Here is an 18,804-nt window from a genome sequence, read left to right on the forward strand (position 1 = left end):
TGCATTAACTGTATCTACCCTCTTTTTTGCTAAACAATGAAACTACAGACAATAACCACAGTAGTTGGATAATACAATAAAATAGATGGGTTGCTACTGGTGAAAGGAACAGTCCCACTACCCCCTTCTCCCTGCATTTACTTCTGGCCATATCTCATAGTCAAGGGCACTTGTCAGACCCTTTGTTGAGCAACAATCTATTAATTTCTTTTAGAATGAATTAGCTTTCCAACAGTTTAGTAGGCTGAGCTAGCTCAACAACGGTCCTGTGGCTGGTGCAAGAAAACAGCTCTTTCCAAATGAGTAAGACACTACAGCAGACATGATCAACTGTCAAATTATGTTGAAGGAAAAAAAAGAGATATCCATACTGTTTTGGTAGGCTACAACTGCTTGAAAAGTTGCCATACACTGCTCCAAATCTAGCTTATCGTCTCTGGCTATAGCACTATGATGCATCCTTAGTACAGCACCCAAATGCCAGTACCAAGTGTTATCTAGCCAGCTATGAAATATAAAAGCCTGGCCGCAACAGGCTCCTTTTCCAACAATAACAGAAACTCATAACTCTGTGTTGTGGTGTCCGAATCAATGATCTGACAAGCCAATAGTTGATCACCTTTGCCTAAACCCTATATAAAATGGCAATGAAAGCAGCAGAGATGTGACAGAATAGAAGGATGTTACACCCCTGCTGAACAGAGAACCACTAGCTCATTTCACCAAGTACAGCCAAGAGTGGTCTCATTTAGGTTCTATAATCCATTACTATTACAATGTTTCTTTAGCACAACAGACATGATTAGAATCTGACATTACTGTGTACAAAGCCAGGACTAGCTTTATTCAACCACAAGCAGCACTCACCAGTGAGTAGTTTAATATCCTAAGAGTATGTAATGAGAACTAGTTCTATTTCTAATGATTTTTTCATTGATCTGTAGCTTCTAAAAATCATGCCAAAAAACATCATTACCAGAAAACAAACAGTATTTTTACTGCATTCATACCCAAGTTGTTTTGACTAACATTTTACCAGATGATAATCAAACAGAAATACAGTTTTATTCCATTCTAACCAAGATCAGAAGAATTCTTAGAACAGTACTAGGCCTGCATGCGGGATACTTATGCACACTACTGATTTTTGTACAACACTACTTTTCTCAAAAAGCTAGCTACATTTTTGACACTTAGTGAAGGTCAAAAGCCCGAGAGCCATTTAATTTCTAAAGCTACTGAACTTTACAACAAACAAAGAAAACCTCATTAACTAAAACTCAAAACCTCATTACCTGAAACTCAACAGCAAATTAATATGTAACAACCAATTTAAAATTGGTGAACTGTTTGGTCAATGACAAAAAATAACAGGAAGTAAAAGATTAGACCACCTTCTATAGACTTTCTCTCTGAAATTTAGTCAGCTTTTACTGTGTTACAAGTTAGAGTTCAAACTTGCTTTCAGACTAAGAGAATTTTGTTCTCAAAATTCTGCAAGCTATATATTCCCAGGGACTATACATTACTGTCAGACTGAATTTTTTACATCAGTTTAGGAAATTTCTCTCTCAACTCTCTGCTAAAGAAGGTTAAGACCAACACGCCGTACCCACCACTTCATTTTCCTTACTGTTCTGTGTCTCCAAGATGCAACTCGCCACCACAGAAAGTATCCAGGCCAGTCCTGGTGCAGAAAACAGGAGAGCTGTTTCAGCACAGCACCACACCTATGCTAAGAGGGCCCTGATCTCAGTATTTCTTCCCATTAGTCTACACTGTTTCCAGCAGGAAATTTACTGTATAGACCTGTTCTTGCAAATTTTCATGTTTAACTCCCTAAGGAAAAGTTGGAACGACAAAATCTTGAAGCTTAAGTCAGAACTGCTGAAGCCTCTCTTTGAAAGGAGACTTAATGTGAAAACACATCCCATCCAATTTGCAAAGACACACATTTATAAATTCATGCGTATTACAGTTGTAAACTACCTGAAGAAAAGAATATTTTACAATCTCTTCAAAAGAAAAACAAGCAGTAGAAAATCTAGGTAATACAAGCCAAAATGTACAACTAGATAACTTTCTGTAAAAACTGCGACTCAACAGGAACATTTTTTATCAATTATAAACCTGTTTGCTTTAAATCCATATGCTGATTTTTCAGACACTCCCGCAGCAAAATACTTCCATACAACACGCCAGTCATTTACAGCTCATCAACAGCATAGACAAAACAACATAACAGTAATTTTCCAAGTAGAGTATGGGATCCTAGTAAAAATGTACATAGCTACTTTGGTTTCGGTGTTGTGAGAACCTTACTGTAATCAAAACAGTAACAGCTTAATGAATCTGTCATAGCAGTTATATTTATCAAATATCAGTTAACTAAAAACTACCATTTATAATGCCAGAACACAGATAGGGAAAAATCTTAAAACTTTTTAGTACAGGTATACAGTAATTAAAGTAATTTTCTACTTAAGACTACATTTTAAGATGAATGACAGTTCTTAAGAAGCAAGATCAGAATGAACATTATTCTCACAGCATTACTTGTTATGAATATGCTATGGCTCCCCAGACTGGAAAGAAATAAACCTTAATACAGCAGAAACAAAAGCTTGAAATGCCACACACAAAATGAACGAAATGGCATTCTTTCCAGCAGTCAGCATCCTACAATGCACAGACCTCCTGAAGAGTAGTACTATACTCTATTCATAACTTTTTTCTACACCACACTAAGCCAGGAGGGTAGAGTGATAAAAACAGTATGTTAATAAGATGATAAAGATTATTCTTAACTACACTAGTTACAGCATTTCGTTCCTTTGACATCAAAAAAAGTAGGGGTCATAACTGGCTGTTACTGATTTATACTGACAGAAATTGGGCTCAAATGTTAAATAAAGATTAGTTAATATTTGCAGACGACTTTGAACATACAAAATGCTATGTAAGTAGCAAGTATTAAGTCTTCCCACACACTCATTTTGGCATGCCTCCAAGCAGGGAAGTCCCACAGAAACATTTCAGCAGCAGTAAGGAGAAACTGAGAGCACTCAGGCAATTGCAGCTATATTCACAACAGTCCTTCTAAGGAGCACCTGCAAAACTGGGGAGAACCAATGCCCACTAGCCATGCTCACTGCCATCTACAATTCAAGACCAAAGTAGTAAATCCTGTTCCAACATGGCTTATATAAATGGATACTGAACAACTTGAATCTCTATAGTCTTCCGTGCAACCTAAAATGATCTACAAAACTCCAAAAATCTTGTACATGTGGCTTTCCTGTTGTCTAATATTTCTGACCAGACTACAACTTCACAAAGCAAAATCACAGCCTGCAGTGTAACTGTCAGTTTGATTATTCACACAGAAGCTTAATTTCAACAAATCATAGCTTCTGCCTAGAGTGGACCAGTTTACCCAGATCTAAATTCTAAAATGGTGAGGAATTAAGCAATGAATCACTATGCAACTGTTTCTGATCAATCAGCTGTAAGGCTCTTCCCGAACACCTAAAGAAGAAAGCCGGCATCTTCTTAGCTAGTTGAAAAAAAAATCAGAGGATTCCACATTGTAAACAACACTCTGCAAGTCTTCTTTTAAGAGCAGAAGAAAACAAAATGCCTCGAACTAAGCCTAAAGTGAGGTAGAGAGGAGAGGCAGGCAATGTGTTCAGGCATTATTAGGTCTATTTCTCAGTATCTCTGAAGGACAATATTAATATTTTATGAGATTAAAAAAGGGTATGTCTGGTTTAATTATCAGGTACTCCCGGAGATGAGCCTCAGCATGCCCCCAAAAACTCAGAAGCTAGGAGGGAGATGAGTTGGGAAGGATGAGACTACAGATCATTGCATAGGTTGGTCCACATTCTGAAAAAAGGCCGACGACAGACCTCACGTACAGAACTGGCACTGCAGCTTCCATAAACCACGGAAAACTCAAGAGTGCAAAGGCTCATAATAAGATCTAACCACAACAGGCTGGTAAGCATCCAACTGAAGGAGGAGATCTAGCAGGGTTTTGACAACAGCATCTGATTAACCATGCTAAGGCTGGAAGAAAATCTTGAGGGGAGGAAACTCTTCTATAACTGTTCCTAAATCTTCTCTTACCCCTTCCATCTCATTCCAAGTAACACCTGCACAACTTCTAACTAGCGTGTAGGCTGAAACCAAAGAAAAAAGTACATGATCCTCCTGCCTGCACAAATTAATGCAAATAAACAGCAGTCCTAAATTTCCCTGCAGAGCTCTAATTGATCTATGACAGACTAACATTTCAGAAAAAAAAAAAAAGAAAAAAAAAGATAAAACTGAGATCACTACAAAGATTAGAGGATTACTTTTGGAACTGGCATATTGCCCAAATGGTTTTTAATAGTAAGATCAGGTAGAAAAGCAGCAGACAACAGCAGGAGTAGTTTTATTTTCCTGGTACTACAGTTACGGAAAACATTGCCACTACTCTTGGACCAGGCAACTGATAGGACACTTTTATCTACTGAAAGGGGCAGTCCCCCTCAATTCTGTATTCTCAGCAGCCAAAAGCTCCTGTATCCTTTCCCATGCAGGAGCAACACCCATTTGACTCCACAGAGGTTTAACCCACAGAAAACTACTCTTCTTCACAGTTTACCTCCTTAAACCAGTTCACCTATGGGGTTCAAATGGACAGAAAACACAGGCACAAGGCAAACAACAGAAGCATGTGGTCAGGACAGAGACAAGACCACCCTATTAGGAGCAGCTAGCCATTGAACTGGCCTCATTACATGGTGAAGGAACATCTTCAGTAGCTTGAAGGGAACAAGCATGGAAGGAAGACAACTGTGAAAGAGGGAAACTCTGCGCATGGATTTACGTTCAAAAATTACTTACAGTTACGTAACTGCCCAGTTCTGTTCTGTCGTATCAGTTAAGTAACTTAGTCTCTCCACCAACTAACCTCAGAGAAAAAACAACTTTCCATTTTCAGTGGATTGCCAGCTTGATTTCTCTCCTCCAGATCCCCCCACAAAAGGCTTTAATGATTAATTAAATTAATTAATGATTAATAAATGATTAATTTTTCAATTTCTAACTTTATCAAACATTTAAGTCAAACATTTGCACCTTCCACATCTGACAGGACAATGTAATCCAAGATTAAGATTTTACATAAAAGCACTTATTTATACTTTATGTAGCTAATAACTCAATGCCAACCTATTCCACAACAGAAACAAAAAAGTCACGGTGAGGCAACTGGACACAGAACATACTTTTGAAATGGTTCTAGTAAGCATCAACATATTCTTACACTTCCCTATCTTTCTCATCTTCCTTGGTATACTTTCCTTCATCCTGGTAATCCTATTTCATCTTCTAGGATGCTTAAATCCTTATATACTGTCAAGTAGGCCTTACTGTAATGGAACTGAAAAACTTGCAAGTTTTTTGAATCCTCAAGCTACCAAGAACATGGACTCAATCTTGCATCCAAAAGAACTGTTAGAATTTTTCCATGCTTCTCTTCACTGGAGATAGGGGAAGACTAAACCCATCTGTAGGATTATGCAAGAATGCATAAATCCTCTTTGTAAACAAAACTTCCCTAACCAGTTCTGAATGCAAGGTATGCTTCACAGAGTTTATACCCCCTTGGCACAAAAAGGAAAAAACTCGAGAATTCAGTTTTACAGAGATTGTTCTTGCATTTGGGGGTGAATATGAAGAATCTTAATGCCTGACCTACTGTCTATGAAGAGGATGACTTACTGTATTTTCTTCTATCCACAGTGTCATTAAATTGAAAGTTTCTAAAAATGTTTTTGACATTTTTATATCACACTGATGCATACAACCTGTGTCTTGCCACCTTTGAAAATTTTTGCTTGGCAGCGACTACTGCTGTTAGGCACAAATACACGCTCTCCTAAGTCACAACTTTATTAACTTCCATAAAACCATTGCATTGCTGAATAAAAATCGAGCAGTATAACCAGAAAGACAATGCAATGCAGCAAGAGAAATAAAATGCCTAAAGGCTGATTTTCCCGATTATTTTTCAACTGTCAAGCCACAGGTCTTCTAGTTTACAAAATCGGTTCTACCTCACAGTAGAGTAGTAATATACCATACCGACGTTGCTATGTCAGCAATACTTTTTAATTCATAAACATTTTAAACAAATATATATAAATGCATCAGGTTTGAAAATACAGCTTATCAAAGTAAGTCAAAGGGAAGCTCACTTAATAAACAATAGCAGCTTAAACATGGAATATTGAAGACAAAAATGTAATCCAGCAGCACATGCAAAAAAACCCCAAACATTTTTCCATTATCATTGAAGTATTTGCTTTAATAAACCACTTCTATGTTTGGTAAATCAATACACAAAAGCCAGTTTCACCTTTTGTTGGCCAATCGTTTATTAGGCAAGTAACAAGAGACCTATACCACAGATGCAAGAGAGATACTTGTGCAGCTTTCCTTTCTGGTTACCATAGTTTCAAATGAACTGTAGATTTCTAGAAATAATACTTATGAGAAGGAATAAAAATATCACTGCTTAAATACAAAGACCGCAAGAAGAATCATTTTGATCGGTGTATGAATGACACTTAAGTGAAGAGGTAAACGCTTAGGAAAGGAAGTTTTATTTGCAAGACCTTGTCATAGACACAGCAGTGAAACTTGAGCATGGACAGCAGAAGAATAAAGACAGTAAATGCGACCAGGGGGAAGAGGAAAGTAGGCACCAAAAAGACATTCTGTAGCCATTCACCTCTCTCTCTCTCTCTTTTCTAATAATTCCCAATAAAAACTGCAATCAGCTCTAAGCCAGGTCATTAGTTTCGCAAGCCTCCATCATCAAGGAATACTTCCAAACATATACTGGGGAATGGAAGGGCATGAATCTTCATAGGAATTTAAGATGACTTTAAAACCTGAAATAAAAAAAGACCTCCCAATAAGAATAGCATAACAGGCTGCCAGAGAAATTTTGGAAACCCCATCCTCTGAGATACTAAAAACTTGACTGGACAAATTCCTGAGCAACCCGGTCTAAGTGGACAAGCTTAGAGTAAGTAGGAGGTTGAACTAGACCTCCAGAGGACCTTTCCCTCCAATACAATTCTGTGACCTAGAACACAAATAATTTTTTCATTGTGGCATCACTTCCAGGAAACAACTGCCCATCCACAACGCAAAGCTTTATTTTATATGGAATTAAAAGAAAGTATAGTTTTCAAACAGGTACATAAAGCAACGATGAAAATAAAACAGTGTATGGCAGCACACCAAACTAGAACTTTCTTGTAAGAATACAGTTGCCATCCCCAAACAGTACAAAATAACAAAATTTAAAAAATACTTATGTTATTAATCTTAAATTATAAATATCACAGTCTCCTTTTCAACTGTATTTAAATTGTATTCTTTAGCCTAAATCAAGATACAATAGTCAGTATCAATTCTACTTCCTGTTTGTCTACCAGAAGCATAGAGTACTGCCAGACATAGACTGCAGCCATTGGTCATTCTCATTTTGGAAAAAAAAAATTGTCTTTATCAAGTTTCCCCAGTTTTCTCCCTTGGAAAAACATCATAATTAATCAGTTCTCTGTTTCTAAGAAGACCAGAAGTGAAATGAAGAATATTGCCAGTGGTCAGGATGTACTGCCTTATTACTCAAATTAAATTAGTTGGGTACTACATCCATAACTATAAAAAATACCTTATTCAAGGACTCATGACATAGATAATCACCTTCAAATTAAAAACTAGACACCTCAAATGCACGCTACTTGAATTACAAAACTGTGTTCCTGACATTTACTACATACATTGGTTTTTTAGTAACTTCAATTGCCCATAGTAAGATTAAAAAAGTAACATATAAAAACCCATGGATCTTCAATATTCACACCCCTACTCCATACAAACTCTCCTCAAACTGAACACTCCCTGCTGGAAGATTACACTCCGACAAATAATATCAGCCAATTACATTGCTTGCATATTATCGGCTTACTAAGACTTGACATGGTCCAAACTTCCAGAGTTGATCCTTCTTAAGGGATGAACTGAGAGTTTTACCTAAAGGAATAACAGGTAATTGCATGAAAGACAGAAAAGCCTCATCTTGAATGGCTTATTTTTATTTGCAAACAAAGTAAAAGTCAATCTTTTTTTCCCAGATGAGATGCTGCAAGGAAGATATAATTATTTCATAAAACTTAGGCTGAAATCCTATGTTAAGTAAAAAAATGCAATTCAGCCATAACCAAGAACTACACTACCTCCAAATCAAAAAAATTCATCTCTTTCTAGGCAGATCACGTGTATTAGGCAGTAGGAAAATAACTGCATTTAAGTCCTCTTTGCTATGTGACTACATGTGCTACATCACCACACCTTCCCAGGAAGCATCGAATTAACAAGCATGTACACTAAATGATGCCAGTCACTCAGTGGGAGTGGGGTGCTACTGGGGTAGGGAGAAGAAACTCAGGGGAAGCCTGCAGGTAAGGTTAGTTGTCCTGCAGATCACCCAAATCTCACTCACTGGCCAGAAGTTAAGCAGCATTTCACCAAACCTTAGCAGCCACTTGAAGCCAATTTTGAAATGCAATCCCAAATAAATAAAACATGCATTCCTAAGGTTTGTTGTTTATTTTTTAAGTGGTCAGTAGTTTCAGAAATGTTTTGTGCTTTCTGACATGGCAGTATATTTGATTTCTTTTCATTATTTTGCTGTAGAAAACACTGAAATTTGGACTTCAGCTATAATTCTTCTTATCAATCTAGACCACTGCAGACACACGTTACATGACAACATGCACATTTGAGACCTTTTTGAAAATGTAAGCAGAAGTCATTGGCTTGCCCTATTAACCCTAGAACAATGGGAACAGATGCAAAAATTTCCTCTCTAGGAGCCACACAGAAGTGCTAACAGAAAGCTGCTGCAGAAAACAAATATTTTTCCATTGAATTCTAGTGCCACACATATTCCCTCGCTCTAATCCAATGACTAACCTTTACTGAAATAAAAGCATAGACAAGTAAAAGGCATAAAAGGTTGTATAAGGGCAAGACTAATAAGCCATCAGATTCAGAGCCATAAGAAAATAAAACATTCATCTACCTAAAAAAAAAACCAAACAAACAAACAAACAAAAAAACCCCAAAACCAACCAACACACGCTCCCATCTCTAGGTACTTGGGTTTGGGTATGTATTGTGATTAACTTCTCAATCACGCATCACAATCTACCTGCCAATATATGCCAATCTTCTTACATCTACTCACTCTTCTGATTACATTCTTTTACAAAAATAAGCCCTCCAGAGGGGCAAGTTATAGCTAGTTACACAATCAAAAAAATGTACAGAATAGACAACATAAAGAACATACTGGGACATAAAGTGGGTACCTGGGTAAAGCAGTTACATGACAGCTAACTTAATTTCCCTCTGAAGTCACAATAAGACAAGAGGCTAAGTGCATATGAACACAGTCCTATATATCCTTCATTTCTGACTCAAATTGGGATAAAAAAGTTTAAAAACAGAGTGTGCCTGTGCTCCTCCATACAACTCTGTAGCCAGTAAAGGCTAGGAAAAGCTATGAAAGTCAACGGGGTACCTTGGAGGATCAAATCTTCCCACATCCCCATCTCCAAAACTGGGTGCCAGACCTCTCCTCAGATGTGACCAGTTGAGGGAAAATGTTTGTGAGATGAAAGAACAGAAACATCTCGCCCTCCCTTCTTCTCCACCCAAGATCTCACAGATCTGAGAATTTCTTCATAGTACAACACTTGGACATACAGAGATACTAAAAAGGGATAGAGTATACTGTGAAATATTGCAATAACATAACCCATCAGGTTTAGGGTGAAGACTGGTCTAGTCTCAGTGATTCCAGCCATCAAACTGAGAGGATCAAGAAAAGAGAACACGGTTTTTGCGTTGGTACCTGAACAGTGAAACATCCTCCTGAAGACAGAAGCCAGCCAGACAACAGCCCCTCAAGCTTCCCAACTTGAACAAGTCAGCATTAGCCCTACACTTGTCTGTGGTGATCTACATGAGGGGGCCACCTTCAGAAGTTTCCCTTACTTCGTATTTACTCTCAAAAAAAAAAATCCAACTTAACCAGATTCTTATGAACTGCAACATGAGAAAACTTAAAGAAAATAAATTTTAATTAAAACAACATACAATTAAACAGTAAATTTTTAATCTCCAACTCTCAAAACCAGAGTTTTCACTGTATCACTCGTAAGTAAACATCTGACCTTGTTAAAAGTCACTTCAGATTTCAAGGCTTACCCTTAAACCACAAAGATACACAACTTGTTGAAAGCAGATTTCCCCCCCCCCCCATATAAAAAGCCAACGGAAGTCACTGGACTGATCTTCAAACACGAAATCCGTTCACAGAACGGAGCAGGAGTTTAACTGGTTCACTCCAGACAGCAGCCCTTCAGAAAAAACCAAACGCTAGAGCAAGAGCTTCGCTTACGCCGATGCAATACGGCCAAGGTCACCAAAGGTTCTCCCTCCCGACTTTCCTTCACCGAAGCAGAACCCGGAGCGAGCCTCCCTCCCTCCGCCGGCTGCCCCCAGCAGCGCTCTCCCTCCCCGCAGCCCCTTCCCCGCCCTCGGCAGCGCCCCCTGGGGCGCAGGGCCGGCCGCCGCAGCAGAGACACCCCAGGCCTCCGCACAGCGCCCGCCACTCGACGCGTCCACACCCGGCTCCAGCAGGAGCCCCGACCGCAACAGACCGCGGCGAGGAACTCGGCACGCTGCCGACTGCCTCCTGGCGAGAAGGACCCCAGGATCTTCACCAGGACGTGCAACCTGCCCGTTCAGTTCGGCCTCTGCCCGCCGCCAACAGGCCAGAGGGTCTGGAGGCAGGAAGAGGACCAGAGCCCATCGGACCGCCAGACGGCCAGGGACAGGGACAGAAGCGCTACAGGACGGTAGAGAACTCCCATTTTTACTTACCCTTTGACTTTAAAAGCGGAGGCGATTTAAAACATCGGGTGGCGTTGAACCTAAACCAACGCAATAAGGCTGTAAGCCACCATTTAGGTTTTGGCGATGCATATGGAAGAGAGCTCTTTCCGTTCCTCCATAGATTTGTTGTGCGTAAACTTCCTATTTTCCAACCTAAAACTCCAATTCCCTCCTCACCCCAGTCTTCCAAGGACAAAGTTACCACTTCATTCTCTCTTCTTTGTCAATGATCCTCACATAAGGAAGCTGAAGTTTTCAGAATGCGAATGTTTTAAGTGATACTGAGAAAGCGAGCAGAGCTTATTTAAGAATATTAAACTGATATGTTGATGGCTGCTATCAATCACTTCTTTCCATTACAAGACAATTACTGAAGCAGATGAAGCTCTTGGAAATTCTAGCATCTCGCTGACAGAGACACAATCTACAACACATTCCTTTTCCAGTATGTTTTCTTAATTCCTCTCACACACACAAAAACCAAAACCAAAAAAACTCACCACCAAAAACCAACATTACCATTTTGGAAATTCACACCTACAATATTCTCCTAAGGCTTCAAACTAATCGGAGAAGAAATGGTCACAACGTAGGCAGGGATCACAGAGAGTTCATAACCTCATCTCATTTGACAAAACACAGCATTCCAGTATCACAACCAAGAAGCAGAAGTAACCAGCAGAAATATTTGCTTACTTTTGGGGATTCATTTGGTGAAAATAAGCAACTGAAGTGTTTAAGGTTTCTGTAAAACATACAACCTGTTTATGCTGGCACAAAGTTCCAGAAAACCTAATCTCTCCTACAACATTTGCCTGCAGCAAAACAACCCAGACCGTAACACCACAAATGAAAATGACAAATGAGGACTCTCAAACCATTCTAAATTTGAACCGTAAGTGACAGAGAGCAATCCAATTAAAAAAAGTTCATAATGCTCTGATGTACTAATGTTATTTCATGATTTGACTAAGTCTAATGTAGTTGCTCCCACCAACAAGAGCACGCACTTTCAAGTGGTTTGTTGCCTGCAGCTATTTCCTACAGGAGACAGTAGTAGCATGTAATATTCAAGAGAAGCTGTCTACGTTACTTTTTTTAAAAATAATTCAGTTGCTGTTGATAAGTTACACTGAAACAAAATAAAACTAAAGACAGCATTTAACTGACAATTCTATTTACACTCCTTCCAAGTGGAAATTATTTCATTCTGCACATTTATGCCTTTAAAGACTTTAACACGTAAAGCTGGAATGCGATATATTCACGGAATTTGAGTTAGATTTAACAGTCAGCTAATTGAATACTCCTATTTTAAAAAATGGAATGCTCTTCAAGTAGCACAATGCATTTTTAAACCAAATATTTTAATAAGCTATGAACCTACCAGTTTTTGGTCTTTTCACAGAACCCAATTCTTTAAAATATATTAAAATATCACAGCATCATTAATTTGAATCAACTTACTCAAACAAGGAATTTCAACTTTTGGTTGCAAAACATCAAGACTTTATGGCCAAAAGAAAAAAAGATGTGTACATAAATTTTAACTAGTCTTCCTAAATACAAGTTTAACAAACCCTTGCACTGCTTCTTGACTTTACTCGGTACTATCTTCCTGAAACTGTAAGTGGATGAGAAAGTTCCAAAAACTTAACTCTGGCCCAAGTACAGAACTTGGGAGTTATCTGAGCGCTAGGAAGTTTCACAGGAAAATTCAAGAGTCTCTCCCATCCCCCCAGTTCCACACCTGGGTTTTTTTTGTTTGTTTCAATTTAAGCTTATACAACATCCAATGTTAAGTTTACCACACTTAATACCAATGATAGCAACAGAAATTCACGGATTTCTCTCACAGGTTGCATAACACCCACCCATAGACGACACCACAAAACGTCACTGGTTTTGCTGAGAAGGACCCACATGAGCCCCATCGGTTACGGAGCAAGATCTATCTGTTAGAGGTGGGAATTAATTCCTATTTTCCTCCTTTGTGTAACGTTGTTTAATTAATCAGAACAGTATGGGGATTTCACCCCATTCAGCTCCAGTGCTGAAAGCAGCAAAAAAGATGAAGGTTTATGCTAACAGCATGGCAGCTGTCTTTTCACACCCTGTTTCGTTTTGTAATGAAACTGTTATCATGGTTATAAGGGAAAAGAAACAGCACTACCCAGCAAAGAGCCCCATTCAAGACCTGTGGCACTGCGATTCTGCGCCTGATCACCACCAAGATTTAGCCACAAAATTAAGAGTTGGGGATAATGAGCAAGTAATACCAAGAAGACAGAGATTAATGTCTGTCAATTGCACAACCACTCGTGGTGTTTATTTACCTGCACGTAACCAGCCAGCCGGCACATGGATATTTCCTAAGTCCTGGACGGTTAGATAGCAGATAAAACGCTCCAGGAATAACAACAAACACGTGGACAGATGATGGATTCGTGGAAAAGAGAATATGAGAAAGGGAAAAAGTTCTTTCAAATGGCCAAGCACTGTAAACGAGAAGGAAGTCGTCAATCGCCCACCGGGGCTGAGCCGCCGAGAGTTAACCGCGAGACCTCTGCTCGGGGAACATCTCACGCTAGGAACTCTCCTTTCTGGTCGTTCGCATCAGGACCGACCCAAACTCCCAGGCAGCACAACACCGGCCGTACAACGGCGTCGAGGGAAGCCATCCAAAAGGCGCCTTCCCCCCCGAACACGACCCGCGAAGGGGACTTCCACGAGGCGACCTTCGCGCTGCCGCCCGCTTCCCGAGCCCGCTGCCCTCGGCGCACACCCCGTCGGGCCCGCCGAGAGCGCGGCGGCCGGGGCCCGGCCGGAGGTGCCCGGCCAAGCCGGGCTGCCCGCCGCGGGGCGCGGGAGGAAGCCGCCGCCTCCCCGCCCGGGCGCTGGCCAATGGGCGGCGGGCGAGGCGGCGACGGCCCGAAGCGGCGGCGGCGGCGGCGGAGCAGGCCCCGGCGGGGCCGCGTGTGACGCACTTCGGTAACCCGACTCCCCGCCCCCGGCACGAACCGCCGCGCTGACATGGCCCCACTGAGGGAGACGGCAGCGGGGAGCGGAGCAACCTCGGCCGCCGCGGGTTACCTCCGGGCACTCCTGCCGCGGCCGGCCGGGCCGGGCCGGGCCGCTCCTCCCGGGGGAGGCGAGGGAAAACGCGGGGTCACACACCGGCGGATAAGGCGCCTGATGAGACCGGACACGCCAGGGTGTGGCTGCGGGAGGGAGCACACGGGAAGAGAGCACTTAGCCAGCGCGGGCGGGCGGGGGGCAGCCGTGCTAGCCGGGCTGCCAAAAAGTAATTAAAAAGAAATAAAAATCCCACAACAAAAACACCCACGGTAACTACAGCACCGGACTCGGCGGTTATTGAAACTTTGTGTTAACTCCGAACGCCGCATCCCGTGGGAAGACAACAACAGCGAGAGCCGAGGCGATACAATAAATAAAAAGCGGCCAAAGAGGGAGCCGAGCGCCTTTACTCCCCGTTCTCGGGGGGGGGGGGGGGGGGGAACAAAAAAAAAAAAAACCAAACAAAAACCCACCACCAAACCTGAGGTCGGTCGGTCCCGGATTTCCACGGGACGGACGGATTACACAGCGCTACCGGAGACGGAGGAAGGCAGGGAAGCACAGCGGCGGGGAGGACAGCGGTGCAGGCACCCAAAGCCAGCACACCCCGGGCACCGGGGATGCGCTCGGGAGGGGAGACAGGAATACCCGAAAAACGGGGCCTCCGAGCCCAGCCATCCGCTGCCGCTCTCCTCTCCTCCGCTCCTCGCTCCCCTGTCCCTCCAAGTCCCTCACCACGGCAACAACCGTATAGATTGTTGTTTGGTTTTTTTTAATCCGTGCAGAGAAAAGAAGTGCCCAGAAAAGAGAGAAACACCAGGAGAGCTCTCGCTTCCTACCTGGGCAGGGTTCAGCTCAGTTCAGTGCGTGCCGAGGAGGAGGGGGCAGAGGAGCACTATCTAAAACAAAAGTGGCGCCAAAACCCCCCAGTAAGAAGCATTCTTCTTCCTCCTCCTCCTCCTCCCCCCCTCCCCCACCAGGGCCGGCGAGAGCCCAGCGGGGTTCCTGCAACACGCGGCTCCCGGCATCGGGCGTCCCCGGCACAAGTTGGCAAGCGCCCTTTCTTTACATAAAAAAAAAAAAAAAAAAATGAAGCAAGCCGAACGGAAACTGCCACAACTCTTCCTCTTAGCGGGCAGCCGCCGAAGAGCTCGCCCAAAGTCACTCGGAGGGGAAAACTCGCCCCACAAAGGCCTTCCCCGAGCTGGGCGGGGGGGAAGGTCACCAGCTCTTTCGGAGAAGGCAGCGAAGGGAGGCGGGGGGGGGGGGGGGGAAGGCGCAGGTCAGTCCCCACGTCCTCACTTGGGCCGAGGGAACTCGCTCTCACCAGCCCTCCAGCCCAGTCACCCGGGAAGAGGCGGCCGGAGTTGCCCCAGCTCGGCCGAGCCCGAGCAAGAGAGACGGGGAGCGGAGAACCCCCGATCCCTCGGCACTTTCCTCCGCGGGGAAGGCGCCGGGAGCGGGCTGGCAGGAAGAGCTCAGCTGCTGGGCGGCGGGAAGGAGGGGGAGCGCTGTCAGGGGTGGGAGTCCCCTCTCCCCGGCCTCCTCCGACACTCCACCCCGGGGCACCGGCAGCCGCCCCACCATTTTCTCCTGCGCGCCGCGCGGCCCAGCGTTCTCCCCCCCCCCCACCCCGAGCGCGGCCCGCTCCGTCCGCAGCCGCTCCGACCCCCCCTTCCCCTCCCTCCTCACCCCCCGAGCGGCCCGGCCCGGCTTGCCCACACACACACACAATGCCCGAGTCCTCCATCTTGCCAGCAGCCCCTGCTCGGCTCGGGAGAAGGGGGGAGGAGGAGGAGGAGAAGGTGGTTCTCCATTTTAGCTCGCCGAGCGCTGGGCCCAGCCTGCCCGCGGCCGGCTCTGGGGAGGAGGAACGGGGCTCCGGGCGGGCAGCGGGGGCCGCTTTCGGCGCCCTCCCGCTCTCTCACTCGCGCTCCCGCTCACGTCCCCCCCCCTTCCCGCCGAGGCGCGCTGGGAAAGGGGGGGGGGTGGGGAAGCGGGGGGCTGGAGTGTTTTCGCGGCTCGGCCCCGCCGTCCTCCATCTTGGCTGCGCGGAGTCCCTGTGGCCAGCCGGCCTAGCGCCCCGCGCCGTCCTCGCAGGCCCCGGGGACCGCGGTCCCCGTCCCGGCCTCTCTCCGCAACCACGCACCGCGATCCCGAGTCCCCCCTCCAAACTTCCAGAAGCTTCGCCGCCATTTTCTAACTTACCTTGCCCAGTGTCGGCGTAGGCAGCGAGGAGGCCCAGGCTCGTAGCTCCGCTCCTATATCCCCGGCCCGGCTGCCGGTTGCGCGCCCGGCCCGGCCCGGCTCGGCCCGGAGACTTGGCCGCCGAGAAGGGGGGGGGGGGTTTGGGGAGGGCGCGGGGCGCGGGCAGGTTATTTAATTTGGCGGCGGCGCTGGGGATTGTTTGGGGTGTTCGCTGCTCGGCGGCTCGCGAGCGAATGGAGGGCGCAGGCGCCACCTGGCGGCCACCGAGCGAGGCCCGCTCTCCTGGGCGTGGGGCGACACCTGCCGGCCGGCCGCGGCAGGGCAGCGCCGAGCGGGGTAAACAAGGTGGCGCGCATGCGCCCGCCGCCCGCTTCCACACACACACACACCCCCCCCCGCTCTCCCCGAGCGCGGGGCTCGGTGGTGGCGGCGGCGACACGCGCGCGCGGGGCCCGGCTGAGGCGGCGGGAGCGCCTGAGGGGGGAGGAGCGGGGCCGGCCGCCGCCAGGGTGACGGGGCGAGGCGGCGGCGGCGGCGACCGGTGGGCTCCCCTCGGTGGTGCGGGCCCGGTTTTTGCCATGCCCGGCTCGGCGGAGGAGGCCCAGCTGCTCGCTGGCTTCATTCTCGGGGCAGGATCGGGTGACCGAAAGACGAGGACGGCCTAAAAAGGAGAGAGCTTCGGCGCGCCCGGCCTGAGGGGAGCCGAGGGACGGCGCCGGCCTCGCGCAGGCCTGCCGTCCTCTCCCGTCGCAGCGCAGAAGGAACTAGAAAACAGTTGCTCGGCTGAGGCAAAATTCAGCCTTTCTAGAAATAACCCCTTAACTTGAAGGTTTTTTCTCACTGGCCGCACCTCAGAGGCGAGGAGGCAGCCGCTGGCGGCGGGAGAGGCGAGTGGGTTCTGCCGTGGGCCTGCTGGCTCCTTGGCCGGCGTCCTCGCCAGCGCCCAGCACCGCTGTCTCTCCGAAGCCAACCACAGCCAACCTGTCTTCATCTTGGCTTCAGGAAGCAAAGTCGCGAGCAAGGGAGGCTCTGGTTTTGAAGACAAATTTACAGTTGCCCGCACGGACGGAGGGTGCCTTATCTTGAGCACTCCGAGCTTGCGTGGCGAAACAGACGGACGCGATGTTTGCTGGCACTGATGGTATTTCGCATGGTTAGGAGCGTTCTCCTGAAACGTTGCCCGCTTGTGCCCATCGCTATGTGCGTTCCCCGTTTAAATGGGCGTTTGCTCCTAGGCTCTGAGTGCGATTCCTTTTTTTTCTCCCTACACGAACATTGATAGGAACCTGAAATGATCACATATAAGCTATACAGAATACTTAAAGTAACCAGATATGGAATCTGTGATGCTTGTTTTTCTAAAAGCACAATTCAGTAGTTCTTCCTACATTTTTTTTCCCCTGTATTGTGTAATGCTAAGCACATTACTCATGCTGAATAGTTGCACGTAAGCTTATAGTTAGATCAGTCAGCACAAGAATATTTTTGTCCTGGTAATTAGTCTCTAATCATCCTCTTGTGTTTATCTACTTTTAATTTTGGGGAGAGGGTGAGCCTAACTGAAGCAGGAACTAAGCTGAGTTGCTCTGCTCACCTGCCTAACAAAGGCAGGACGCCTAAGCGTATCCATCAGTTCCAGTCTTTTCAAAACTAAGATGAGGCACCGCGGAGCAAATAATTCCACTTATAATAGAAACTGTGATCAGATAAGGCATGTTTAAAATAAAAAAACTAGTGTAATGGGAGTTGATGTCACCTAGCAATTCTAGGTATAATCTGTCAGTTGGTACATGAGACAGACTTGAGAGAGTTTGGTGTACATGAGAGAAAAATAAATTACATTCTATAGCTTGAATTCACGTTTCAGAATGTTTTTCACCTTCTGTCAAGGCTGGGGAAAAAATGAGAAAATCAGGAGAAAGGTTCCCTTTTAGGGAATGCTTTAAAATAGTATCCTGAATGCCTAGTCATAAAACTATGTTCAAGGTTTCAGTTACAGCTACAGATGCTGATCTTTAGTGTGAATCTGTTAATGTCTGTCTGGAAATTGTAGAAGAATTGTGAATGAAAGATAATCGGTTTAAAAAAAAAAACCAACAAAACAACACACCAAACCTCAAGGAAGTTTTAAACTTGCCAATGATATATATGGTTGTTAAATTACACACAGAAATAGATGGAAAGGAGCTGGATCCATTTGTCCTTTCCCTGTACAAAGTCAGCTTCTGACACCTGCCAGATAGGCAACTTTTCCATGAAAATAAACTACACGCTTTCAGAACTAACATTTTGCCTGCACACGGAATTCCAGTAATGTATCCTCTGCCGGAGATATAATAGGGCTACTCATATTACAACTCAAATCCCAAACTTTGTAAGATTATAGCAGTCTATTGCGAGAGCTGGCAGAAGCACAACACTGAGGCAGCTTCCGTCAGCTGTGCGTAAAATCCATGTATTAGCACATGTGACAGATACTTGGTC

General features: G+C 45.0%; 1 protein-coding gene across 5 annotated transcripts in view; it reads right to left on the reverse strand.

Moving 5' to 3' along the window:
- STAG2 (STAG2 cohesin complex component) overlaps window positions 1-16,554 on the reverse strand; it is an 80,925-nt gene extending 64,371 nt beyond the window's left edge. For 2 of the 5 annotated variants that reach the window (XM_069811011.1, XM_069811014.1), the window contains exon 1: window positions 16,321-16,553. The gene's annotated coding sequence lies outside the window, so the exon portion shown is untranslated. Of the gene's footprint in view, window positions 1-14,951; window positions 15,161-15,842; window positions 16,047-16,320 lie in introns of those variants that run through there. The other 3 variants (XM_069811015.1, XM_069811013.1, XM_069811012.1) reach the window with 3 other exon arrangements.
- Between the last annotated feature and the right edge of the window lie 2,250 nt (window positions 16,555-18,804).

This window comes from Haliaeetus albicilla, chromosome 23 (genome assembly GCF_947461875.1).
Source record: "Haliaeetus albicilla chromosome 23, bHalAlb1.1, whole genome shotgun sequence".
Classification (NCBI taxonomy): Eukaryota; Metazoa; Chordata; class Aves; order Accipitriformes; family Accipitridae; genus Haliaeetus; species Haliaeetus albicilla.